The sequence below is a fragment of the Rhineura floridana genome, chromosome 12, assembly GCF_030035675.1.
Source record: "Rhineura floridana isolate rRhiFlo1 chromosome 12, rRhiFlo1.hap2, whole genome shotgun sequence".
Taxonomy (NCBI): Eukaryota; Metazoa; Chordata; class Lepidosauria; order Squamata; family Rhineuridae; genus Rhineura; species Rhineura floridana.
In genome coordinates, this window is record NC_084491.1 from 4,839,892 (window position 1) to 4,867,216 (window position 27,325).

The following is a 27,325-nucleotide window of genomic DNA, read 5'->3' on the forward strand; positions in this document are numbered from 1 at the left end:
ACGTTGCAGCTAGGAATGTTGGAGGAATTAGTTCAGTCAGCATGTTAATGCAAACCTACCTAATGCACACTTCCCGAACCAATAAGCAAACCGAAACATAGCTATCTAAAATCTGCACTTTTCTGATTTCCAGTTCTCCAGCACAAAAATGCATTTACTAGTGAAAATAACATACAAAACTACACTGCATGAGGAAAGATTGCTTGCAAAAGTCTATATATTAGGAGAAATGCTACTGGAAATGTATACACATTTTCATGCTGACTTTTCTAAAGAAAAATTTACAAATAGACACAGAAATAGGACGAATGGAACTTAAGGTTGGAAAAATGAGAAACTGAGAAAAGCCAAAATGTACAGATTCACCAATCTGTAGCTGCAATACAGCCATGGCAAAAGACGAGATAAGAAAGCTACATTTATGGCAGAGTATGGGTAGAGACATGCTGTTGTGCTGGTTCCAGTGCGTCTCATCTCTGAAAATTGGCGCATGCGACACTAGTTAAACCCTGCCCGTGTTTACTCTAAAACCTGTTTGGATCAGCTCGAGTGTACTTTTTAAAAATTCAGTTTCAGACAGATTGTGCAACTGATTGGTAGATCAACTCGTTGCCCCTCCAGGTGTGGCCAATGGAAACACGTTGCTGTATGTTCAGGCAGAGACAGTGATTGGCCCAACACTTTGCTGTGGGCAGCTCTGAAGACTGGGGAAGAGAGGTGTGTCCAGCCATGGACAGAGTCGCTTCAAAATGCAGCCAGAAAAACTATTCTTGCTGCTTTTGAAGCTACTAGTATGCCTATAGCCTATACAGTACAGAAATGAAATGTGGAGTGCCATTGCTGCATGGGAAGGGCATCAGTCTTTGTTTCAATTAACTTGGTAGCTGTTGTGGATGTTAAGATGAGCCTTTCTCTCAGCTTCCTCATGACATTTCATTATAAAGGCACTTCTAGCACCATATCCCAGAATGCCTCCCAGCCTAGGGCAGAAGTGCCAGTTCTTCCTCTAGCATAGGCTTCAGCAGCAGAGTTGCAAAGTCTTTCACATTTTTCACTACAAGATGGACACACAGGTTTCTGTTTGGCCACCTTCAGGAAACTCATTTGAGCGGAACCCTCACATCAGCTAGGTGGCTATCCCACATCGGCTGTCCCTACCAAGTCAAGGCATCAAAGCTGTTTGGCCCAGCTGGTCTATGTGGAAAAGTGAACAATCATTAGGGCTGAAAGTGGGTGGGGGGGAAATTCTGCAAGCCCAACTTCAAATTTGTCCAGTTTGCAGAGAAAATCACCCACATTTGTGCTACTGACCTGATGCGATGGTTATGATGACAGAGTCAGATGGTTATGATGACAAGGGTTCCTGACAGGCAGGAGCAACTGGGCTGGCTCATTTCACAGTAATCAGTTAGAAGGGTATCTGCACATTTTGCTTCATAACTTTCTTTCTAGGAGGGCTACCTTAAACAAAAAAAAGAGCTGAGACTCTATGAAGGTCTTGCACCATGGGACCTATGGGCGCCAGGTTGACAACCCTTGGTCTACATGGTACAATAGAAATAACTTAGAACTGCAGGCTTTTGCTTTATTTTTGTGCTGATGCACTTTAAAATTGCTTTCCCTTGCAGTTTATTGTTACCATTGTGTTGTTTAATTGTATCAGCCACTTGACTGAAGAGCTGGATGTCTTGCATAGTCTAACAGGGAACTCATTTCCTGGGCTTGGATCCTTACGTAGTCAAAATGGCACCATCTGCCATTGGTGTTCCCCCAAGCCTGCTATAGGGAAGCATCAGCAGACTTGCGGGAACTCCAAGGTTTGCAGAAATATGGGGGGGATAAGGTGTTGGTATTAACCTTTAAATCCCTATACGGTCTCGGCCCAGTTTATCTAAAGGAGCGCCTACAACGCCACCAATCATGCCGCCTAACAAGATCGGCCACACAAGGCCTTCTCTCAGTCCCGCCGACCAAAGCAGCTAGATTGGCGGGTACTAGAGAGAGGGCCTTTTCAGTGGCGGCCCCCACCCTCTGGAACTCCCTCCCACAAGATCTTCGGCACATCTCTTCCCTGAATATGTTCCGCAAGGCCTTAAAGACCTGGCTCTTTCAACAGGCTTTTGGGATTTCTGGGGAAGCTTAATATTTTTGTTTACATGCCTCCTATTATGTCTTGTTTGTTTTATAATTTATACTTTTATACTGTATTTTTGTATTGTATTTTGCTATATTTATTGTATGTACGTTGCCTAGAGTGGCCACCGGCCAGATAGGCGACACATAAATTAAATTTATTATTATTATTATTATTAAGCAAAACTCCCTAAGAATGAGGCTTCCAAAAACAGGCCAATGAGGAGTAAACATGCTCAGTGGTCACACAATGCTGGCTGACAGTCGCAGGGGCAGTGGAAGTGGAATGAAGCATGATGGAAGAGGGCATGTCTGGCTGGCCGGCTGGGATGTTTGGGGCTGCATCTCCCATCAGCCCTGGATCATATGGCATGTTGGCTGTAGTCCAAAACATATGGAGGGCACCAGGGTGAGGAAGGTTGGCTTATGCCATAATAAATTGGTTAGTCTTTAAGACACCACGAGGCAATATGTTGTTTTTAACTGAAACGTCCTACTTTTATGTGCTTAAAAGCACAGATCACGACTTCCGGGAAGGGTGACTTCGCTTGTGCCTGCTTTTGAGACGGCCTCCCGCCTCAAAAGAAGCTTATTCAGATATAAATCAGTCAGAACATTTTTTTTTTGACTGATGAAATTTCTCCCGGGCAGGGAGAAACGTAGAGATCAACCTCAAAAGCCTGTTTTTGTTGGGAGGACTGGATTTCATTAATTTATGAGAAAAGGTCCAGCCAGCAATGCCGGACAGACTTCCGAACAAGCTCTATCTGATTAATGCGATACGTTTATCTTTTCTTCAAAGAGAAAACGGACTAACAGGCAAGCACCCTTCTTTCTATTATTTTTTTTACTTGGTTTAAATTGTTGCAGCAAAAAGAGATTTGTCAAATGAATCAGCTTTAAAGAACTTCTGGGTGAGCTATAACTCTTCTCTGTTATTCACGAAATTAACAGCTTATCTCTGTTTCTATTGCAAAAAGCTGTCCTGAAAGTGCATTCTAAAGATATAAACAGAAGAGGGATTTCTATGCTGAGGAACATTATATTGTCTGGGACTATTCTCTTTTTGGTCTATTTTATTTTGACGAATCTGCTTCTTCACAACGCCACTAACTGTTTTGATGCTGGGAACTAAATTTGTTTTGTGTTCTTGAACATAGAGAGATAAGGCAGGCTGCTCTGTTTATGTGATGTCATCAAGCCTGGAATATTAACCCAATTGTTGCTGAAATAAGAAGTGGTTCTTCTTTATTTTTGTTTTGTTTTGTTTTCATGGTTTTAAAAATGGCAATCAAGAAAGTGGCTGAGAATCTGGAAGTAATTATGTTTCAGAAAATAATGGATGAGATTGAGATAACGAAACAAACCCTGCGACAGGGCAGTAAGGAGCTGAAAATTGAACTGAGCAAAATGACGCAGGAGCTTAAAGAAATAGGGGATCCTGTGAGAGAGGAGAATGAGATCAGAGATGAGAAAAGAAAAAATAAAGGGAAGATACAAGCCCTGGAGATTGGAACAAATGTGGAATTGGAAAAAGATCTGGAGTTTATGGATATTAGAAATAAAATCTACTGTTTGGAATTTAACGTTATCTCTGAAGAAATTAATGAAGATATTAGAGATAAAGTTATCAATGGCTTGGATAATCTTCTGGACTGGAATGACGTGATGGAGCTTGATATAGAGAAAATCTATGGAATTAACTGCAGCCATGTGACAATGGAAAAACTCTCAAGAGATGAGCCAGTGCATTTTGTAAAAAAGAAGAACACAGATATGACTTTACAACAATATTTCAGCAACTTATTCAGAATCGATGGCAAGAAAATATTTGGGATAGAGGAAATTCCCATCAGACTCTTATTATATGACTATGGCTATGACAGCAAGATTATTATGGAATACTGATAATGGAAGATTGGACACTGAAATTACTGGACTTAACAGGACTATTGAAGATGGAAGATGGAATTAATATGGATAATGGAATAATGGCTATTGAAATTATTGGACCTAACAGATTTTGATGAGATGGATTAATCGATATGTTTATTTGGACTATGGTTATGACAATAAGATTATTATTATTATTAACGAGATGGATTAATCGACATGTTTATTTGGAGAAAAATTGATAGATATATTTCTTAAAGAATTGAAACCTCTCTTTGACTTTTTGTGGAAAGAATAAAGTAATGTTTATGAGATTTGATGATTAATTAAGATAACTACTGGAGGAAAGTGATTTTATAATATAATTTAAGAGACAGGATTGTTATATATTGTAGACCTACAACTGATTTGATCTGCGACAAATGGGAAGTCAACATTTTATTTTTTTGTTTAATCATTTTTGTTTTGTTTTGTTTTGTTTTTGTCTTTGAATGTTTTATGATTTTGTTTTGTATGTTTTATGAAAAATTGAATAAAAATTATTGTAAAAAAGAAAAGAAAAAAAGCACAGATCACACGATTTACAAAAAAGAGGTTCACGTGAGTGTTCCTGAATCGACAACATGCCTAGTTTTGCCCCATCTGTCGGGTGGGTCGGACATATACTCTGTTTGAAAAGCAAATGGGCCTCACCCCGCACACAATGGCTCTCTGAAAGGGGACTTGCCCATTTTCAGTTAGGCTATCCCACGCGGAGTTTCTCCTGCACAGCCTCTCCCTTCCCCCACCAAAAATGGTCACATCTGTCATCACCCTGTATGGAAAATCCCATGAATGCCATTCTGTGATGGGATGATGTCTTCATGGGGACAATAACGGTAGTGGGTATTGTCACCTGACCATGCCACCACCTTTCCATTTTCCTTTTGTTTTCCCACCCCTCGCATTGATCTCCCCCCAGCTTCCTCTTTCCCCCGTCTGTTTGTATTAGGTCAAAATATGTATCGATTTTTCTTCTACTTTTATGTAACTGACATTTGAGCGACGACTCGCAGCTTTGCTAGGAAGCTGTTGTGCATCCCAGGGCTGGAGGCAAGGTAGGCCCAAGATGTTTGGATGCCTGAGGTGGACGTTCCAGGTGTACCCTCCCCTGCAGCTGCTGGCTGGCTGGGTGGAGACCGCTGGGCAGGGCTCTTGCACAGCTCTCATTTATTCCAGTGCGGCTTGTGCAGGGGAATTTTCCCAGTCTCCTTTCTGGAATACATCAGTGAAAATAACATGCAAAAAGGCATGAAGTAAAGAGAAATGGCTTGGAAAAATGTGTACCTCTGTCAAAACTGCTTACAAAAATGTGTTTATTTGAAGAAATTCACATTAAAATGGTGGGGAATTTTCGTGAGGATTTTTTTTTAAATATTCGCAGATTGCTGTAGAAATGTGGAGAACAGAATTTAACACTGGAAAAATGAGAAACTGAGAGAACCGAAACAGACAGGTCCTTCCATCCCTAGAGTGGGCACAAGCCTCTCTCTCTCTGGCACACAGGACTCTCCCCAGGCTATTCCCCTCGAGGTCTTGAATGTGGCCTTGAAGAACAGGGCTTATGCCTCTTGCTTTCCAGGATGGCAAAATGTACACTCTCTCTCTCTCTCTCTCTCTCTCTCTCTCTCACTCACTCACTCACTCTCTCTCTCTCTCTCTCTCTCTCTCTCTCTCTCTCTCTCACTCACTCACTCACTCACTCTCTCTCTCTCTCTCTCTCTCTCTCTCTCTCTCTCTCACACACACACACACACACACACACACACACACACACTCACTCACTCACTCACTCACTCACTCACTCACTCATACAGGTCCAGATTTTGGGCACATCACTTGCTGGCCGAGGTGCTTGCCTCACAGAGAGGCTGTCTCAAGCCCCAGGGGGCTGCCTTCTGGAAAGAAAGAGGATCATTGCTAGGTAATTAAAGGTAAGCATCTTGCACTGAGATAACTCTTAGATGATGAGAGCATTTGCTTTGCAAGCGGCAGGTCCAAGGCTCAATCCTGCAGCAGCATCTCCAGGTCGGGCTGGAAAAGGCTCCCCGCCTCAGATCTCCCCGCTGCTGGCAGTCAGTGTCGACAGTACTGAGCCAGGTGGACCAGGGTCTGACTCCGTTCCGATGACTCAAGATACAGTCCTGTTGCGCAAATTTGCACGTGCGTATTTATATTAAGCTGCCTTTCAGAGGGAAAACTGGGGCCGTTGCTGTGAGGGTTTGCTCTAGCGTGGGTTTCCCCACGGGAGGGGCAGACGGAGTGCGTCCCCAGCCACTGCCTAGGAGGTAACAGAGCAATCGTCACTAACCTCCAGATGTTTCTGATTGCAGCTCCTGTCGGCCAGAGCCAACCCAGTGGCCTGAATGCCAGAGCCGGCAGGAGTTTTAGTCCAACACAAAGGAATAGGGGAAGCTTTATACCAAGTCAAACCCTTTGGCCTGTCTAGCTCAGTATTGTCTACACTGACTGGCAGCAGCTTTGTAGGGTTTCAGTGAGAGTTTTGTCCCAGAGCTACCTGGAGAGGCTGGGAACTGAACCTCAGACTTTCTGCACGCAAGGCAGACGCTCTAGCCCTGAGCTCTGTCCTGTCATACCTGGAAGGCACCAGGCTGGCAAAGTCGGTAATAGGGTGATGTGCTGACTGTAGTGATCTCCCTGTAGCATCTGGACCAGGTGTGGGGAACCATCGGCCCTCTAGATGTTGCTGGACTACAAAGCCCATCATCCAGCTTCCTGCGGCTGATGGGAGTTGTAGTTCAGCAACATCCGGAGGACCAAAGGATCCCCACACCCAAACTAGAAAGTCTTTTTCAGGATATTTGACAGTAGGATGATCTCTTTAGAAGGAAAAGGGTCTTTGCTGCCTTGTGTTTTTCACAGCCTTTCCCCTCTCTGACTGCTTGCACACACACCGTATATTTAAAGCAACCCCCCCCTGCCCAAGAATCCTAGAAACCCCAGTTTACTCTTCACAGAGCAATTCCCAGCACCCTTCACAAACAAAAGCTGCGTCTTTCAAATCAATGGCACCGTTTCATTTGACCCAATCCACCTAAGTGTGCTTGACTGAAATAAGCACTGTCCATATGCTCACGTCTCCCTGAATTCAATGGGATTTACTCCATTGTAACTGCATGTAGGATTACAGCATCCTGATCCTAGGCATGTTTACTTAGAAGAATATCTCACAGTGAGACTTACTCACAAGTAAGAAAACATAGGCTGCATCTTGCTTACACTCTGCACAAGTTCTAATGAAAGTGTGGCTACCCTTTGAGGGGAGGGCAGGGGGCACTGAGGTCAGTTGCAAAAGAATTACAGCAGGATCCCTGTATCTTTCATTGCTGGATAGGCAGGTGTCCCCTGAGGCTCCCTGTCCTCTCCCTGCTTTCAATAGGTTCTTGGAAATGGCTGCTGAATGGGTTGCCTTTTATTTAGAAGCTGTGGATTTGTGGACTGGTTGACTTTTAAAGATACAGAAGACCTCTTGGTTGCCAGGCCCTGCCTCCAAGAGGTCTTCTGTATCTTTAAAAGTTGTGCAGGGGTAAGGGAGAATTCCACCTTGTGGTTTTTCCCATTACAGGGTTGCAAGAACACCTGCACTTGGCTGACTTTCTCTTCTCCTAAAGATACAGGATCAGTCTCAGGCCAGGAACCTGGCAACCCTAACTGGTTGTCTGCCTCTAAGATCAGTCCATGTCCTGGGGCTGATGCCCAGTCTGGCTGCCTTAGATGATGAGAGCATTTGCTTTGCATGTAGAAGCAAGGAGTACGGGTGAGGGGACCAAATGAAGTAGACTGTTGTATCTGCACAAGATGCGTTAGGGTAGCCTTTCCAAGATGGTGCCCTCCGGGTGCCCATCAGCTGTGCTGGCTGGGGCTGATGGGAGGTGTAGTCCAAAACATCTGGAGGGCACCAGCTTGAGGAAGGTGGCGTAAGGGCCAGGTTGCCAACTTTCTTTTGGACATAAAGTGATTAAGATTCTGTTGAATATAAAGCAATTAAGAAATTTTCGTAAATTAAATCAATTGCAGAAACAACCCCTCTAACAGGAGTCTGAGCATCAGCAATCAGCAGCTGGTCATGTTTAGCTCCAGAGCAGAGCACAGAAAACTTAGCCTGCTGATTTATGCAGATTGTCAGACTCCCATTAAAAGGATGTCAGCAGACCAGGCTGAGTTTTTTTTGGGGGGGGGGCAGGAGGCAACCTTGCTCTAATGTCACACCATGCGGCAACTGTTACGTACAGTGTACTGGTTAAAAATGTAAATGTTGTAGTCTAGGAAGCCTCCAGTTCAACTCTCCTTGTACTCATCAACTCTCTCTGGTCTGATCCTATGTAAAAGCCCCGTCTGCCATGAGAGAATGATAATAAGTTTGGGCTACCTTACAGGGATGGCTGTAATGGCTGTTGAAATAATGCATGTGAAGTGATTTCAACACTCTAAATGCCAAGGGTGGTGTGGCGCTTAACCGGTTGGACAGAGACTGGGGAGTCTCAGTTTCAAATCCCTGTTAGACATGAAGCTCATTGGGGGGACCTTGGGCAAGTCTCTGCTCCTCATCCTGATTTACCTCACAGGATTGTTGTGGGGATAAAATGGGATGTGGTAGAACCATGTATGTGGGCTTGCACGCGTACCAAGTTCCTGGGAGGAAGGGTGGGCCGCCACACAGCCTGACTCAGCCAAGGAGCTAGCTGGGAATAAAGCAGCCATGACTCAGCGCAGTTAGAGAAGCAAAGCCTTGTTGACAGAGTAGCAGAGCCAACAGTGTAATCTTCTCTTGAAGTGTTCTTGTGCTTAGAAATGAAGCCCTGGCATTTCGAAGCCCTGGCATTTTCCAAATGGGCCATTCCATCAGTCATGGCTGGCATGCTGTTCCCTGCGATCCAGGCCCTACCTAATCAATTCCCAAAAGATCAACTTGCTTTGATGTTTACTATATATTTGACCTTTATTATTTCTGTAAATTGATGTTTACTATAAAACTAGCAAAAAGGAAAGCAAAGCCATTGGACTTTTTTGCTGGCTCAAACCCGTTCGTGGAATATTTTAAAACACAGACAGAAGCTGGATATGTCAGCTGCATTTCTCCAACTGTGGGAAAGAACCTGATGTCCTCCTGAAAAGTAATATATGGGACACAGCAGTTATTCTTTTAATATAAACTATTCTAGTCATATATCTGTAGGCACGCTTAGCGAATCTGTGGACAGGGGAGAGGACTACTTGTTTGTGTGTGTGTTATGTTCCTTCAAGTCGATTACGACTTATGGTGACCCTATGAATCAGGAACCTCCAATAGCATCTGTTATAAATCACCCTGTTCAGATCTTGTAAGTTCAGGTCTGTGGCTTCCTTTGTGGAATCAATCCATCTCTTGTTTGGCCTTCCTCTTTTTCTACTCCCTTCTGTTTTTCCCAGCATTATTGTCTTTTCTAGTGAATCATGTCTTCTCATGGTGTGTCCAAAGTATGATAAACTCAGTTTCATGATTTTAGCTTCTGGTGATAGTTTGGCTTAATTTGTTCTAACACCCAATTATTTGTCTTTTTTGCTGTCCATGGTATCTTCACGTTTAGTTCTCTGCTATATCTCTCTGTCTTCACATGGCATACTCTTATGACATGGTTGGATTTGTAATGTGTGGATACTTTATATGCCTAGATTACTGCTTAACAAAAAAAAATTTTTTTTAAAGAAAAATAAACAGACATATACAGCATTTCTCCACAACCTCCAGCAAAAGATTTTTTATCTGAAAGTATGGATACCATGGAGATTTCCATCCTATTGTTTTCTCGGGGATTTCTTGCCTTGAAAGCAACCACACATTTATTAAGTCCACTGTTTAGGGACCCCATGCTTTCCCCAGTTTATAAAGTTGGATGACTAATCTTCCCTAAAGAACTCACAGTGTCTTATTACAGATGCCATAGGGTAAATGTCTAGCCTTATTTTTTTTTATCTATTCCATGTTTTTAGTAATTGAAATGGGATCAGATTTTGTTTCAAGGCATTATTTATTTTTATTAAATTTATATCCCGTCCTTCTCCCAAAGGAGCCCAGAGTAGCAAAAACAATTAATATTAAAAAATGAAAAATAAATATTTAAACTACTAAAAACATCTAAAACCAATTAAACATCTGAAGCAAATTTAAGAACAGATATAGCCAAATCATGTGTTTGGATAAGCCCATCGAAACAAATGTTTTCAGCAGGTGTTTGATGGAGTGCAGTGATGGTGCCTGCCTCATGTCAATAGGCAGGTAGTTCCAAAGTACAGGGGCTGCCACACTGAAGGCAGGATTCCTTACAAATGCAGAATGGACACTTGCAGAAGTGCCGTTTCTGCATATAAAAGGTGATCAAGTCAGCACATTTGGGGCAAGGTAATCCCTTAAGCTGTTTCTCCTCTCGTTCTTTGATTATCCACATCACTGTTTTTGATATAAACAAAAACAAGAATCTTGGTAAAACAGCCATCTTAGTCAAGTGTATCTTAGCCAACCAAAGTCAATTTCTTCCATTTTCCCAGATTTGACTTTATTAATGTTTCATAGTTAATTTTTCCAATCTCTTGGATGTCTTCTACTAGCTTTACTCCTAAATATTTAAATATTATTGGTTAGTTTTAACCCACAATATTGTGTTATGCACAATTTATTCTGCAGGGTGACACCAATTAAGATGCTATTTTTTTTTTATAACCTGAGATAGCCCCATAAGTATCTATAATTCGAAAGACAGAATAAAGAGATGTTTTTGGTTTTTCCAATGATAACATTATTTTGTCTGGAAACAATGGGATTTTGTTCTGACCTGTTCTTCTTTCTACCCCTGAATGTGTGGTCTTCTCTTATTACAGAAGCTTGTGCCTCAGTTGCCAAGGCAAACAATAGCAAGAGCAGGCACCCTTGTCTTGTGCCTCTGTTCAGAGCATTTAATTGTGCCATTTGCTCAGCAGCATCTTGGGAAAAAATTGATTCTCCTCCCTCCACATCCCCTCTGCCTTGGCTGCCATGTTCAGTTTCCCGTTCTGCAGGCCCTGATGACTCAGCTGATATTTTCATTTTAAAATAAGTCAGAATATATAATCTTTTTCATGAAAGTTATGTAGTCCTTGCAACCTGTTTGCCACTTGAAGGCCAGAGAGGTTTTGTATTTTTTCTTGTGCTTCAGGGGGTAAATTAAGGCAAACCATCTCAGATTTCTGAAAGTTGATCTGGAAGCCGACCACAAAGGTCCCTTTTCAAGTAGAATCCATGCTCTCTGCCATTTTACCATTGCGCCTGTGTGAATTTCAGGAGCAAAGCTTTAATTCATCCCTCTACATATTCTGTACAAAGCTATAATTGTTGGCTTAGCAACAAGTGGCAGAATCATTTTCCAGAAATTTTGTAAAGGTTTCCTTCAAGGTCACAGTGTTGCTATGTTCCCTCTGAATCCCAACAATGCAACTCCTCATATTTCTCACCACTGTTACCCTCCTGTGCCCAGGGCATCCATAATGTGGAAGTCCCATGCGAAGGAGCTTTGCTGTGGTTGTCAAACTTCAGGGGATGAACCTCTGGCCACCCCGTACCAGACTTGTTTCAAATAAATGCACACTTCTTAGTTTCACTGAGGGTACATCAAGCAAAAGTTACTCACGACTAAGTCTCCTTGAAGGCAATGGAAGAGGCCTCAGTTATGGCTAGCCAAATCCCTGTTGGGTTACTGGGACTTTGCTGTGACTAATTTTGCCAGATTGTGCCCTATGGTATTTGAGTTGCATTCTCCCAGCACCCCTTTCTCTTGACTTCTGTCACACCTTCCACTTCTCTGTGTTTACAACATGTCTCTTTCTCAAACTGTAAAGCCATAACCTCACACAACTCAGTGCACCCAGGATCCTTCTGAAGACTGAGGTGGCAGAATCTCCTATATTTATTTATTTATTATTTGATTTATATCCGCCTTTCCTCCCAGCAGGAGCTGCCATAAATGATGAAAGGGTATGTTCAGACAAGAGAAGTGTAGAAACTCTTTCGCAAATCACTAGAGAGACTCCCTCCAGCGCTCCTAACTGATCGAGTGTGCGGCAAGGGATGGGCAATAGGATGGTGATGATGTAAAATTGTTTGTTGCTGTCTCTATGGAGATGGTGAGGAAGGGACAAGGAGTATATTAGTATTAGAATCTGATTATGAAAAAAGGTGCAGAAAGATGATGGTGGAAGAGCAGACTGGGGACCATTGCCAACAGCTGAGCTAGGGAGGGAAGAGAGTGATCAACACACTCTACCTGGTAGACAGCACATCTTCACAGCCCCCTTTACACTTATTCATTCAGCTTCACTTATAGAGGGTTCATCTACCTGGGATCATTTCTTCATAGGAAATGCACTTCTTTTACTTTTGCTTGTCATTTGTATCGTCTGCAGTTCCTGCTCAAAAGTTAGCTACCAATCACATTTTCCCATTCACACAAGCAGGCATTCCTCTGGGGAGGATTAGTCTCACTTTTTTCTTGTGCCCCCACCCTCTAATTATACATTTCCACTCCCTTTGTTCCTAAGGTGACCAAACATGCTCAATCTATTCTATAGTGCAGTAGGTTCCTTTAAAAAAAACCTCCAGAAGTGCAAACATCTGTGTTTTCACTGGTATGATATAGCTGAAATACAAATCTTTGTGTGAGCAGTGTTATGCTTTTGCTCACAAGTTAGGGGAAAAAGAAAATAAAGGCACCGTTTGCAGCAACATAAAAAGGGCCAGCAGAATGGAACAGCACAACCGGAAGTTGCTTGTCAGTTTACAGGAAACAAAATGAATGAAGGGAGGAGGAGGGAGTGGGCGTGGGCATGGAGAGGGGAATGATTGGCACACCCACCTAAAAGCATTGAAGCAAAGCATCTGCAAGCACTTAAGAAAGAGAGCGAAGACATTTTTTTCTTCCTTTTTTGTATTATCAGTGGATTGGGTTCGTACAGATTTACAGGAGGAAAACTGTGTGATAGCTTCTGTTTGCCGATAATGTCATGTGAACCATGCAAATTTAAAGGAGATGTGAGTAGCACCAAACACACAGTAAACCACCTAGTAGATGAGCCCCTAGTCTGAGATGCTGAGATTTCTCAATCATTTGAAGTCCCTTTAGGGTTTTGTTTGAATGAAAGACCAAGATGTTTGAGAGGAAATCTGAGTGGATGGAAACACCTCAAGAGTGGCCAGTAGCTATTAAAAGAAGATAGAAGTGCGTGAGCCAGGTCCCAGCAGGGAGATGGGAGTGACAGAGGAGGAACACAGAAGAGGAAAGAAAGTTTGGCGGGCAAGAAGAGATTTAAAAGGGAAGAACACAGAGGAGGTAGAGGGGAAAGAGGCGAGTTACAAAGGGTTAGGTTTTATTATTATTGGTTGAGATTTTAATGTAACTATATGTTTTAATTTTGTACGTCGCCCAGAGTAGCTGGATTGCCAGCCAGATGGGCGACTAATAAATTTAATTTTAAAAAAAATTGTGTTGACTCAGCAAGGACAACAAGGAGGGCAAGGAGGAAGAGTCATAGGATGGAAGGGTCTGGGGCTGTCATCCTTAGAGGTGAGTCAGGAGAAGAAACGGTAAAAGGAAACAGAGGGGAGGAGCGAGGGAAAAAGAGGAAGACAGGAGAAAAGGAGAGAAAACCTTGTTCAATTTGTTTTCCAAGCACAGCAGTGTCCTGTGATGAAAGGGGGCAAGCAAACTCTTTGAATAAGGCTTGCACCAGGGGGTCTCCAAGATGACCTGGGGTTCTTAGGAAGCATGGAACTAGAGACACGGAAAGAGCTGACCAGTGTTATGCCTTCCATTGGCTGAAGTGCTGGCTCCGCATCTTTGCCAGTGATGTTGAATGTCACGCATCAGAGCATGGCAGAGTCAAGGAGCTTGTTGTAGTCAAGTTCCATCCTGGTACCTTTTGATGTCTGTGTTGCAGTAAGTTAGAGAGTCCCCGTAAGAGAACTGGCATTGTGACTGCAGCAGCTGTGCTGTGCAGAGTTGGAAAGTCCTGAGTTCAAACGTTACCTTTGCACAGATTCACTAGAGAGCCCCAGCTAAGCCCACAGCCTCAGCCTCCCGTCCATCAGACAGGTTGTAGTAAAGATAATGTATCTAAAGCACTTTGTGCACTGTAAATACACCACCTTTCCATTTGCTGAGGCAGAGGTGTGAATGATGCCCCGTCCTCACCTCTCTTTGCCTCACCCCATCCCACCCCCCCAGTCAAGGGGCATAAAAACTCAAGGTTAGTCAAGCTACTTGGGCATCTGAGAAAATGACACAAGCACTTTTTGCTCCCTCTGGCAATAAAAATGCAACAATAAATCAAATAGCCAATAATCGGAAGCCGTTTCAAGACATCCAATATCACCTGCCTCTAGTATTAGGCAAGGTTTTATTACAGGGCCACAGTCATGGCCGCATGTGACGGGGAGTCGTCCAAAGCACATTCCACCATAATGACAAGAAATCAGGGGAGAGAAAGTTCTACACCTTATAGTTAGGAAACAATCTGACAGACTGGTTTGCAACTTGGCAGGATAGGACATGATGGTCCATGCCAAACGTGGGACAGAAAGCATGTGGTATGGCTTCTTTGCAGTGTTGGGTGAGAGACTGTGGTGTGCTGACTATTGTGCTTCTTTTGTCTCTATAGCCTTTGCTGGAGTGTTTTTTTTCTGGAAAGGTTTCTCCATTTGTGCTGTGTCAGTGTTTTGGGAAATGGAAAGTTGCATTAGGTCAAGGGGGACATCTATTCTGGGCTTTTGTCGTATTGTTGTGTTAGTAGTGTTATGGCTAAGGTTGATTGGTGGGTGCCACAGCAGCATCTCCTGCTCAGTGCAAGCCTGTCGTGAGAGAAGGTTTAGGCAGCAGTGGGGAGGGGTTGAATGGGACCCCCCAGCAGAGCTGAAGCCTTTCAGAGGGCTCCGGCTCCAGCACCCCCTGCACAAGGCGAGTGAATGTGGCTAAAAGTCTGAGAAGTTAGGACGGAGGGAAGGGAGGTCTCCCTCCTCTGAGGAGAACCAGGGAAGGGGTGGAAGGAAATAACTTAGAAGGGCTTAGAATTTTAGTTCATAACTTTCTTTCTAGGAGGATAAAACTTCATTCCCACAGATCCACTGTAAGGTCAAAAATGGGGTAGAGGAGAAAGGTGGGGGAAAGGGAGGTAAACCCGTTCTGCAGGAATGAAACTGTTTGGTATTTAAAAATATATAAAATGAAATGGGAAATGGTTTCGTGGTCCTATTTCTTAGCAGAGATATAAACGCAAGCAGCAGAGTGAGAATATAAACCAGCCCACCTTTCCCTAGGCACAAATAACAGCAGACACAACCTTCTTAGGTAAAAGATAAAGAATATTTACTCACGACATTTCATATGTTCAGGAAACATAGGCTCTAGCTTAGATGAAAGAAAAAGTAGAAGTCTTAGTCCATTTTAGTCTTTGGTAGTGATGCTCTCAGAAGAGCATCTGCCATGCGGCCTCTCCCAGAGGTAAACAGCTCAGTAATGGAGATTATGCAGGATACTCCAGGACAAAGGAGGAGGAAACCAGGTAACTAATCCCACCCATTAGGTAGTTACATCATGGTAAACAGGTACATGGGATATTTCCCAAATATCCCTTAAAGGGAACATCTCCCTTTTTTAGAAGGGCCCCTGCACATTTCTTTCTAGGAGGATAAAACTTCATTCCCACAGATCCACCGTAAGGTCAAAAATGGGGTAGGGGAGAAAGGTGGGGGAAAGTGAGGTAAACCCATTCTGCAGGAATGAAGCCCGTCTTAATATTAGTTGTAGTCCCACACAGCTAGTGCGCATGAGGTGAATAACTAAAAAAAAAATCAGCATAAAACTAGCCTGAGAAATCCTGGAATCAAGGGTCAGAATTAGCAGTAAAAGGGAGTCTCATGGGCATTGCAAGGAGGCAAGAAGCAGTAATGCCAGGGGGGAGAAACCTAAGCTACATCTCTATTTTATTTTATTTTTTTACTTCCAAAGAGTTATGAAAGTTATGAAAGAAATGCTTGATTTTGGGAACCAAAGGAGCAGCAATGGTGAGAGTAAGCAGATCTCCCCCATTCTCTAAGACTTCCAAGGCTTACCAATGCCCAGTGATTTACTGATTCTTCCAGTGGCTCATAGACAATTTCTCTACATTTAGCAATGGCACTCAGTTTGCTCCAGCCAACGCGTTTGATTTCTTCTGTTTTCTTTCCAACTGAGATATGTGCTCCAGCAATTGTGCAAATTGAAACTCTGTGCAATTTTTGTGCATGCAAATGTGTGCATATTCACATCAATATTCCATTTAAATCTATCTTTTTACTCTTCTTTAAATTAAATTTGTAACATCATATTTACAAATTCTGGCAATCCAATCAGGAAACAAGACCGAAAGAAAATGTATGTGGTGCCCTGTTGCAACCAGATCAACGAGCCCCTATACCTGGGGCAACATTTGGAGTAGGAATATTGAGAATCAGCCCTAAGGGTTGGATCACAGGGGAAGAGGGCTTCCTGCAGACCTGCTAGGGTGCTACAAAGGACATAATCCCTGATCTGAATTAAACAGACCCCAATTTCAGTTGCTGTCATGAACAGTGAACCTCAATCTTTTAAAAAGTACATAAACCAATGGCTTTGACTTTTCATCAGCTCTTAAGCCATATTTCCCATTGAGACCTATTAAAAGTGGAGGGTTCTGTTCTCAATGGATGCAAGTTATTACCATATAATTAAAGTCAACTGAGGTATTGAAGCTTGCAGTAGATGAAGGTCAATATCTGGAAGGATGGGCAGAGCTTGTCAGTTCTAAGGAAAGAAAGCCGTCAATTGTATTCTGGGCCATTTATGATTAAAATTTGCCCTTCTGCACAATGCGTAATTCAATGTATGCCTTTACTCATGCCAACTGTGAAATCTGTGAAAGGGTAACTCCCCTCCAGCCATCAGAGGAGGGTTCCTTTCAGGTTGCCGGCCTCAAATGAAAAGAATATTCCTGTATCTTCATATCCAAATGTTTTGGACTGTAGCTTCCATCAACCCCAGCCAACATGGCAAATGTTATTGATATGTGCCTTCAAGTCGTTTACGACTTATGGCGACCCTATGAATCAGTGACCTCCAATAACATCTGTCATGAACCACCCTGTCCAGGACTTCCCAGGAGGATCCCTCCGCCTGTGCAGCTCTGAGACGGGCTCCCGTCTTGGATGAAACTTTTTCAGTTTTAAATCCAGTCAGAAGGGTCTTTTTTGACTGGGGATAATTTCTTCCGGATAAGGAAGAAACGTGAGATTTCCCACACAGCTTTGTTGTGATTGTTGGAGACTGAAATTCGTCAGAATTGTCTGTGAAAGAAGGTCTTCCAGCAGCTCGGACGGAGCAAGGATTTCTAGCTAATCTCAGCTGAATAAGTGACCCGTTTTTTTTTCTTTAAAGAAAGGCGGACTAACAGGCAAGCATTCTCCTGTCTATGCTTTATTACTTTCTTATCTATACAGCTAAAGAGATTTGTCAAAGGAACAGCAATTAAGAAAACCTGGGTGAGCCAAAACTTTCCTTATCTTTTACTCACGGAACTAAGGGGGAAGAAAATAAAAATAGCCTATCTTTTTTTATTGCAAAAAGCTGACATGGAAAATAGCATTATAAAGATTACAACGGATGAGGGGTTTCTGATTGGAAGAGAAAGGAAAAATCTTTTTGATTTATAAGACTTTTGTGTAACACATGTCTGGGACTATTTTTTCTGATCTACTTTTTTTTGACGAATCTGCTCATTCCTTCTGCTACTAGTTATTTGGACGCTGTGAACTAAAGCTGTTTTTGCACTTCTGGGCATATAAGAGATAAGGGCTGTCTAGAGTGTGACGTCAGTTGGTTTGAAAGATTAACTCCTTTGTAACTGGATAAAGAAATAAACTGCTCTTTGCTTGGGACATTGAAAATTGAAGGAGTTTTGTTCCTTTGGCTTTAAGAATGACAATTAAGAAGATCATGGATGTACAAGAAGGGACTTTATCTTTAGACATGTTTCAGAAAATAATGAATGGGATTAAGTCAATAAAACAAGAACTGAGAAATAATAGTCAAGCGTTGAGAATTGAATTTGACGAAATGAGACAGGAGCTGAAAGAAATTCAGGATTCTATGAGAAAGGAAAATAAAGATAGATCTGGAAAACCAAAAAAGGATGAAAGAGAAATTAAAGGCAAGGTTCAAACTATGGAGATTGGATTAAATATGGACATGGAAAAAGATTTGGATTTCCTGGCTGTGATGGATCCTGGAGATAAATATTACGGTTTGGAACTCAGCGCTGTCCCTGAAGGAATTGAAGAGATTGGAGATAAAGATATTATCAGTTCAAAAAAAATCCTGGACTGGAAGGATTCGATGGAACTTGAAATGGAGAAAGTTAACAGATTTAATCCCTGTTTTGTGTCAATGGAAAAATCTTCAAGAGATGTGCTAGTGTATCATGTAAAAAAGAGGAACAGAGATGCGGCTTTGCAACAATACTTCAGTGATACGTTCGGAATTGATGGCAAGAAAATATCTGTGATAAAGGAAATTCCTATCAGACTCTTATTATATGACTATGACAGCAAGATTATTGGGTGCGTAAAGATGGAAGATGGAAGATGGAACCAATATGGATAATGGAAGAAGAGCGATTTGAAATTACTGGACTTAGTAGACTTGATGAGTTGGATTAATTGACATGTTTATCTAGAAAAAAATATTGATGGACATATATCTCAAGGATTGGAAACTTCTCTTTGACTTTTTGTGGAAGAATAAAATGATATGATGTTAATGAGATTTGAAACCAATTAAGATAACCGCTGGAGGAAGGTGATTTTATAATCTATTAAGAGACAGGCTTGTTATATATTATAGATTTATAGCTGAACTATGACAAATCGGAAGTCAATATTTATATATATATATATATTTCGTTTCTTGTTGTGTTAGTTATTGATTTGTGTTTTTTCTTTTTGTATTGTTTTGGTTTTGAAAATTTGAATAAAAATTAATTGGAAAAAAAAATGAACCACCCTGTCCAGATTTTGTAAGTTCAGGTCTGTGGCTTCCTTTATGGAATCAATCCATCTCTTGTTTGGCCTTCCTCTTTTTCTACTCCCTTCTGGTTTTCCCAGCATTATTGTCTTTTCTAGTGAATCATGTCTTCTCATGATGTGTCCAAAGTATGATAACCTCAGTTTCATCATTTTAGCTTCTAGTGATAGTTCTGGTTTAATTTGTTCTAACACCCAGTTATTGGTCTTTTTCACAGTCCATGGTCTCTGCTTTTCTTCATATGACTCATTCCCAAGCTTTTTTTCTGTCTGTTCACATCTGGGCTCTCTGATCCTTCGATCCCCTGTGTCCCAGCACCCCCTTCCAGGCCTCTGCCTGTCCCAGGGGTGAGGTAGGGGATCCCAGGCAACTCTTTCCCTTCTATCCATGGTTAATTCCATTCCATGAGCAACCGTACATTCTGCACCAACAGCCTAACAGGGAGGTCCCAAGCATAATACAATATAGATTGATTTCACTCATAAAACATGAATCCATCCAGCAGTCCTCATCCTTTGCTCTCTACAGTGCAATTGTTCGTTCAAGCTTGCAAGGTCATCAGCCCCACGGTTGGAAAAAGAAAGGCCAAACACCATCCCTGTTTCTTTTCAGGCTTTCATCCAACTCTGCTTCCCTTCTTGTCTTTCTCTTTCAGAAAGCTTTTAGCCTGCTGTGTATGAAATTTTGCATAACGAGGCAGTAGATGCTCCTTAGGGATGGAACTGGTTGGATTTCTGATAGCCTCCAGGATAAAAGGGGGAGATGTGATATCCATAGATGCTTGAGAGTTCCACGGAAGAGGGATCTTCAGTAACCAAAGTTCTCCGCAATGTGTAGCTTTAAAAAGTTGCCAACTTTATTGAGATACACAGTGAAAGCCTGAAGGTGCATGCGGGGATGCGGAGTTGGAGTCGTGGAGTCGGAGCCAGAAGCAATTTTGGGTGGAGTCGGAGTCGGTAGAAATGTACCGACTCCGGGTTCAAAATAAAATTAATAATTTAAATTTTTTGTTTTAATGTATTTTAAGGTCTTTTTATGATGTCTTAAAGTGTTTTTAGTGTTTCTGTTTGCCACCCTGGGCTCCTGTTGGGAGGAAGGGCTGGATATAAATCAAATAATAAATAAATAAATAAAATAATATACATCTGCCATTTATTAAAGAGTCGGAGTTGAAGGTTTGACGTACCGACTCCACAGCCTTGGGTGCATGCAAGGTTTCTCTCAGCCTGCATTTTGTGACGTGGTAGGATGTGAGGAAAGGACCTGTAAGAAATGACATCTGACAGGGTGCTCTTTGTCTGTCTGATTAAAATATGCCCCAGCTGACAGTCTCCCTGGCATTGTGCCATCAGGCTTCAGGGTCTCTCCTGATCTGCCTGAAATGAAGGGAAGCTGCAGCTGCTGCCCAGATCACTTTCTATATCTTGGCTCTAATTTTCCTCCTTCATTAACGTCTAACACCGCTGTGGATCTTGGTCAGCTGAAATCGTCAGCAGGGACTTCTCTTTTTTTTTAACTTAACAATAGAGTGAAGGTAGACAAGAATAAAAGACACAAGATATTGCACTTGCCAAGTGGTTTGTCTCCGCGTTTTCCTTGTCATGAACATTATCTTCATTTCTAGTTATAAAATTATCACTTGAGAGGAACTACCTGAATAGTCACTCAAGTATCCAGTCTGCAAGACCAGTGTTGTGATGTGTGGAGCAATAACGGAGCCACAGAAGTTTGTAGAAAAAAACATATTGTAGGCTTGGAGGATGCCACTATCACCACTAAGATCCTTTCCTTCCCATCGTACATAATGATATTTCATTCCACACAAGCAAACAGAAATGTTTCGTGTTGGTACAACAGTGCCAGCACAGCACCACAGACCATCATGATGTATGAGGGTTCCAAGACAAACTCAGTACTTATTTTCCCTGCCCCAAAGCGGCTGCTTCTTATGATGCAAGAAGTGCAACCCAGAATCTTCTGCAATGTTGCAGAATACCTTGAGATATCTCTCTGACTGCATCCTACTTCCTCAGGGGCCCTTAAAATTCTACTTGTCTCTATAGATATATAGTATTTGGAAGGTATAATTGTACAGCGCAAGAAAAACTATGCCCATTTCTTGTCTCTTGGGTGGGTGTCATAAGACCATAGAGAGCTCTTGGCAGAGCGGCTTCGAAGAGGAGGAGGATTGGGACCCAGTGGTGTGCAGGGGGAGCCCAACAACGTTGGGGAAGATCTCCGCAGTCTGCTGGGTGACAGCCCTGCCCTGCCCCTGAGATGTGGGCTGCCACAAATGAGGCGGAGTTACTAGACGAACCCCCAGCTACCCTGTCTCCAGAGCATTTGCTGTCACCTGAACTGCATCCTGCCCTGCCCACTGTCATATATGTGCCTGTGGAGTGGCATGAGTGCTCAGAAGCAGAGCTTGGGGATGATCTGGCTGAGACGTCTCTGCCTCTGTCGCCGAGGTCATGCTGCAGCCCGCATAGGCGCAAACAGACCAAGCCCACTCACCAGCCTACTCGTAGGAGCGCCTGGTTGCTTGCCTGCCCCGATCCAATTCAAGGGGGCCTTGGGGGCGTGTCAAATTGTCGCGACATATTCGCTTGAGTAGCCATGCCTAGTAATGCCTTGTAGGGATCCAGAGATCTGTGTATGTCCTGCTCACGTGTTAAGTTTTGCATTAAAGGTAACAGAGAAAACCATCTCAGTGATCCTGAGTCTGATTCCAAAGGGGACTTAAAGGCCAGGGGCAAAACATGCCCTTCATGCCCCTTTATCTGGCCTGTGGGGCTCTCTCCAGGCCACCCCCCTCTCCCCAAAGCCATGCTACTCACAGGCCCTGCTCTGCACCCTCCTTGAGTGCAGGCCTGGGAAAGACCCCCGCCTGAACCCCTTGGAGAGCTTTTGCCTGTTACTGTTGTTGGTAGTGAGCTAGATTGACCAGTGCTCTGGCTTGGAATAAGGCCGCGCCCTGTGTTCCTCCGAGTGCATTTGCCTGCTGGAATGAGTTCTTGACTGGTCGCAGGGCCTCTTGCATGCCTGGATGGAGGGTGGTGAGATGTGTCTGTGTCTGTGCAGAAACCAGATATCTGTGCGGCTGGAATGCCTCCGACTGTACCAAGGCAAGAGGCACACTGGTTGCTCTGCCTGTATTTTGTTCTGATCCTGCCTCTGTTGCCTGTGGCCCCCAGAAGGTGGCCGACGAGGGGATGGAGGTTCCCCCCACTTGATCTACATGTAAAATAAAATACACTGGTAAAATACACTGGTGCTGTGTTTGGATGATTCTGTACAACATGGTTGCTGTACCTTTAACGGGCCACTTTTGTGTCTTGGCTGTAGTAGTGAGGTGTGTGTCAACTGGCTGGCAGCATCTGGACACAGGATACTGGGCTAAGTGGGACCATTAGTCTGGTCACGCGGGGGGGGCTCCAATATTTGCATCTGTTTTCATCAGATAAATGTGGGGTATCAAAGGAGAAAGCTAACTTCCAGAGTTTGGAAGATTACTTTTAAAAAGTAATAAATTACAGTTACAATTACATGGCCCCAAAAAGTAGTCATTACCACTAACAATTACAATTGCTCTGAAAGTCACTGATTACTTTTTCTCAAAAGTCATCACTACAATTACATTTCAATTACTTTTTTTAAAAAATGCCTACAAGGTACTGGCCTTGGTTGCTGCACATCTAAGTAGGCTAAAGCAACATTAAAAATAAACACACACATACAGAGGTAGTAGAACAATTCTTTTTATCCATAAGATAGCAATGGTGGTCTCTCCACCGGTAAGGGAGGTGGGGAGGGAGGCAGAGGCCACAGCTCTGATCTTTGCAAGTCAAACCAAGTGCAACTCCTGCACCCCACCCCACCCCACCCCTCAGCCAGCAAGCATAATCTCTCTCACTTAACCACCTCCTGGACCCTGCCCTGCCGCCAACTAAGGGACACTCACCCAAGCAAACATTTTCCCCTGAGATGCAAAAAAGTTAAAATACTGCAAATGCAGCACAGTAGCCAGAGAGGGTGGTGTAGGCCACTTTGTGTGCCAAGTGCAAACACAGTATCATACACACGTTGTCATCTTTCACCTCCACAGTTCTTTATCTCCATTCTGCTGCTGCCTCCTTCTCCTTTATCCATGTTCTTGCCCTCTGGCTCCTTTTTCCTTCCACTCCATTCTTCACCACCACTATCTGTTTTTTTAAATGTTTTCTCCACTCCACCCCTGTCTCACTCTCCACCTCCTGCCTCGTCGCCTCCTACCCACCCACAGAGCACGAGGGAAGAGAGACGCTGCACAGAAGCCCAGTTTGAGGCACATGATTTTCATCCACAAATCAGAGGAGCGGAAGACTTCCCGTGCTTCCCCCCCACCCCAAAGTAATGCTGGAAACATTACAATTACTCCACAAAAGTAATAAAATTACTCCTAGTTCTATTACAATCAAAATGTAAAGGAATTACCCAGTCGTTCCTCAAAAAAGTAATGAATTACAAGTAATTTGTTACTTGTAATGAATTATTTCCAAGCTCTGCTACTTTCCTCCTAATAGAAGTCATTTCCTTGCTCTACAACAGAAAGTTACTGAGGTATATGTACTAGTTGCAAAAAGCTCGTTGGATGGATTTGCAAAGTCTCTTTGCTGCCACCATTATCCTGTTTTTAATGGAATGGGATATTTTGTGTTTTTGTTTCTTAAAAACCGTTTTGGTCTATTTTGTTTATTAACCATGCCTCTAATTAATATCTTGGGTCCAAAGCATTGAGTCAGGCAATCTTGGGAAATGGACAGAAGAAATTAATGAAATGACTAATTGCTTTGAATAAAGCTGAGGGGCAAACACTTTGGAGTGCAGCAAATGGTAGGTTCTTCTGCAGCTCCTGTTCATTGCAGAGGGCTCTGCGTGCAGGAGAAACTGGACTGTGTTGCAAGAGAACCGTGGATTGTGCCGCAGGCAGCACAGCGACTCCCACTCTGTTGACCTTAATGGCATCCCACATGCACCATTTGAGGCAGCTGCCTTCCTCCTTGCAACATATTTAGAATTTGTTACCAGGCAATGGGCTTCTACTGGGAGGAAGGGCAGGATATAAATTTAATAAATAAATAAATAAACAATAAGGTGAATTAGCCACTTTTATGTGAGGAAGGATCTATGCCATGGGTCCTGATGCCTCCTTGTTGCAACTTAGTCCTGGGATAGCATTCCCTAAGTTGGGAAGTGAGCTGAACTCAGTAAGGACTGGAGAAGACAAACCTCTTTTTGACAGGGGCTTTCCACATGGAGAGGAAGGCAAGGGAAACCCCCTCTGAATACCGCTTACCATGAAAACCCCATTCAGAGGGTCACCATAAGTCGGGATCGACTTGAAGGCAGACCATTTTCCATTTTTTCCACATGAACCTCAAGACCCAAAAATCTTCTGGTTAGCAGCCAAGGAGAAGTAGAGAGGGAGAGAGAGAGAGAGATTCTCTGATAGTGGAGGTAACACATGCAGCCATCATGGCAAACCGTCATCCATAGGTCTCTCCTCAATGGATCCAATCCCTTTGTAAAGTTGTCTAAACCAACGGCCATTACTTGTGGCAGCCAGTAGTGTAGTGGCAAATTCAGAAGTGGAGGGGCCCCTTCATGATAGTCATGCCACACCCCCTTTTCCATTTTCACTCATCTCTCTCGCTCTCCATGTCGTCTTGTCAGCCCACACTCCACTACAACAGACATCCCTAGGAGCCAATCAGCATGAAAGGGGAGGCTGTGTGTTAGCTACTGAAAAGAGTCTTCTCTGTGGCTGACTCACCTCCTTTCACTCTGATTGGCTCCAGTCAGCATGAAAGGACAAGGACTCTTCTCAGTGGCTAACACCTCCTTGGTTGGGACCCTGCTCCCAAAAAAGTAAGGGCTCTGCAACCCCCATGACCCTGGACGACTACACCCCTTGTGGCAGCAAATTTATTGTGTGCGCTGTATGAAGAAGGGCTGTCCTGAATCTACTGCCAGTCAGTTTCATTGGATAACCCCAAATTTTGATGTTACGAGAAAGGAAGACAAGCATCTGTTATTCCATATTCATGCATAGATTTTAAAAACTCTTATTCTTTTTATTTGTTTAAGGGTTTATGAACCACTTCCCAACAAATGTTTCCGAAGCAGTGCATAACAATATAAAAAGAACAACATATATATTGTAAAAATTAAGTATACATTACAGGCTAAAAAAAAAAGATTTTAAAAGCATTAAATTACAAGATTCCATATAATATAATTTACAATATAAAATAGCTGAGCTGCTCTCAAGGGAAAGCCCTCTTTAAAATATATGTTTTCAATAGCAGCTTAAAAGCAAAAATGCTAGATGCTTGTCTAAGTTATCAAAGTTATGTGACTCTAGAGGTTTTCTGTGTGTTTAGAGGTGGATCTACCCAATTGCACAGAACAGCTTTCGCCAACTTGATGCAATCCAGATGTTTTGGACTACAGCTCCCATGAGCCTTACAGGTGTATGCCTTAATGTGGATTCCTTCATTGAGCAGGCGGTTGGACTTAATGGCCTTACAGGCCACTTCCAACTTTATGATTCTATGAGCCCCAGCCAGCATGGCCTCCATTGGTTTTTGAAGAAGTGGGTGATATTAAACTATTTTATATAATGGTGCCAGGGTGAAACTGGGATTGTGCTTAACGTGTGGGATTTTGCTGCTGGGAAGAGTGTACATTCTGAATATAAATAAAGGTGTTTTTGTAAAAAAACACCTTCCTAGCTCCAGTGTTTCTGTAATATCTTTGGAGATTGGCTCTTGCACCCACTTGCAGGCAACCGTCTGCCTCTGCCAGCCATCTCCTGCAGGTCCAAGTGGCTGTTTAAATGCCAAGATCAATGTAGTGAGGAAAAGCCATTCAAGTGCAGCCCGATGTATCAAAAGGTAATTGTGCCTCTGGAGGCGTGAAACCCACAGACCTCGCTTTATGCTGCAAGGCCTCCCAGTGTGACAATGGTCTCTCCAATTTAATTGTTACTCCCGCTACCCTTTTGTTAATGGCATTGGTTCTGGAATATGACAGTGGAGGAGGTAAGTTCATGGGGGCTGCTTTTTAAAATATGTGGAGGCAGGAAGCTGAAGGGAGGGCGCTTTGCTGAAATGTGCTGCTCAAGAGGTTGCATGCATTTCTTGCAAAGTTTTAGAACCAGAATGAAATTACTCCCCAAAATTCTCCTCTGCAGATTTTGATGCTGAATATTTTCTGAACATTTCTGAAACTTCTGAATATTCACTGACTACTTTATACTTGTATTCCACATCTTGATGATATTCAGTTTCAGTATTTGACCATATTGGAAACCTGACATGCGATGATACGTTATGTTTGCCTCTTAACATTTAAAATTAAAATGACCAAGAAGTGCCAACGTCCAAATCAGATTTTGTTTTTAAAAATGTGAATTCTGTCACATTTAAAATTTAAATGGCAAAAGCTTGCCAACATTTGCTTCAGCACTGAATAATCAGAAGATGCATGGGGCCCAAGGGGTGTGTGTGTGTGTGTGTGTGTGTGAGAGAGAGAGAGAGATGCATCTCCCACAGCAGTTTAAGGCTAGAGTGCAAACTTTAAAGTGACTTTCAAGACTACCAACCTGTTGGGCAGGCAAGTCCGTGGCACAAACCAGCTTTGAGAATGCCCAGAGATCAGCCCTTCATCTCTAACCCAGAAGGGCCCTATTGGCAGAGTCAGAGACTGAGAGAGAGCATGATCAGCATTGTCTGGAAGCCAGAAAAACACAGTGAAGGCAGCAACTGCTGGTTCTGATAATGAGTATGTCCAGTGGGGGATGGCACTAACTGCTGGCTCTGGTGACAAAGGGTAGCAGCAATATTATTATTATTATTATTATTATTATTATTATTATTATTATTATTATTATTATTATTATTATTATTATTATTATTATTATCATCATCATCATCATCATCAACAACATGAACAATATTTATATCCCACCCTATCTCCTAGTAGGAGCCCAGGGCGGCAAACAAAAGCACTAAAAACATTTTAACACATCATAAAAACAGTTTTTAAAATATTTTAAAACAAAGCCCCTATTAAAAACATATTTAAACAAAACACCTTTTAAA

At 42.8% G+C, this 27,325-nt stretch overlaps 1 protein-coding gene across 3 annotated transcripts in view; it reads left to right on the plus strand.

Annotated features, from left to right (window-relative positions):
- The window catches only part of ADD2 (adducin 2), a 93,171-nt gene that overhangs the window by 6,897 nt on the left and 58,949 nt on the right, over positions 1–27,325 (plus strand). The window contains exon 1 of one of the 3 annotated variants that reach the window (XM_061592307.1): positions 5,937–5,999. The exons of the other annotated variants lie outside the window; for them this stretch is intronic. The gene's annotated coding sequence lies outside the window, so the exon portion shown is untranslated. Of the gene's footprint in view, positions 1–5,936; positions 6,000–27,325 lie in introns of those variants that run through there. 3 annotated transcript variants of the gene reach the window in all.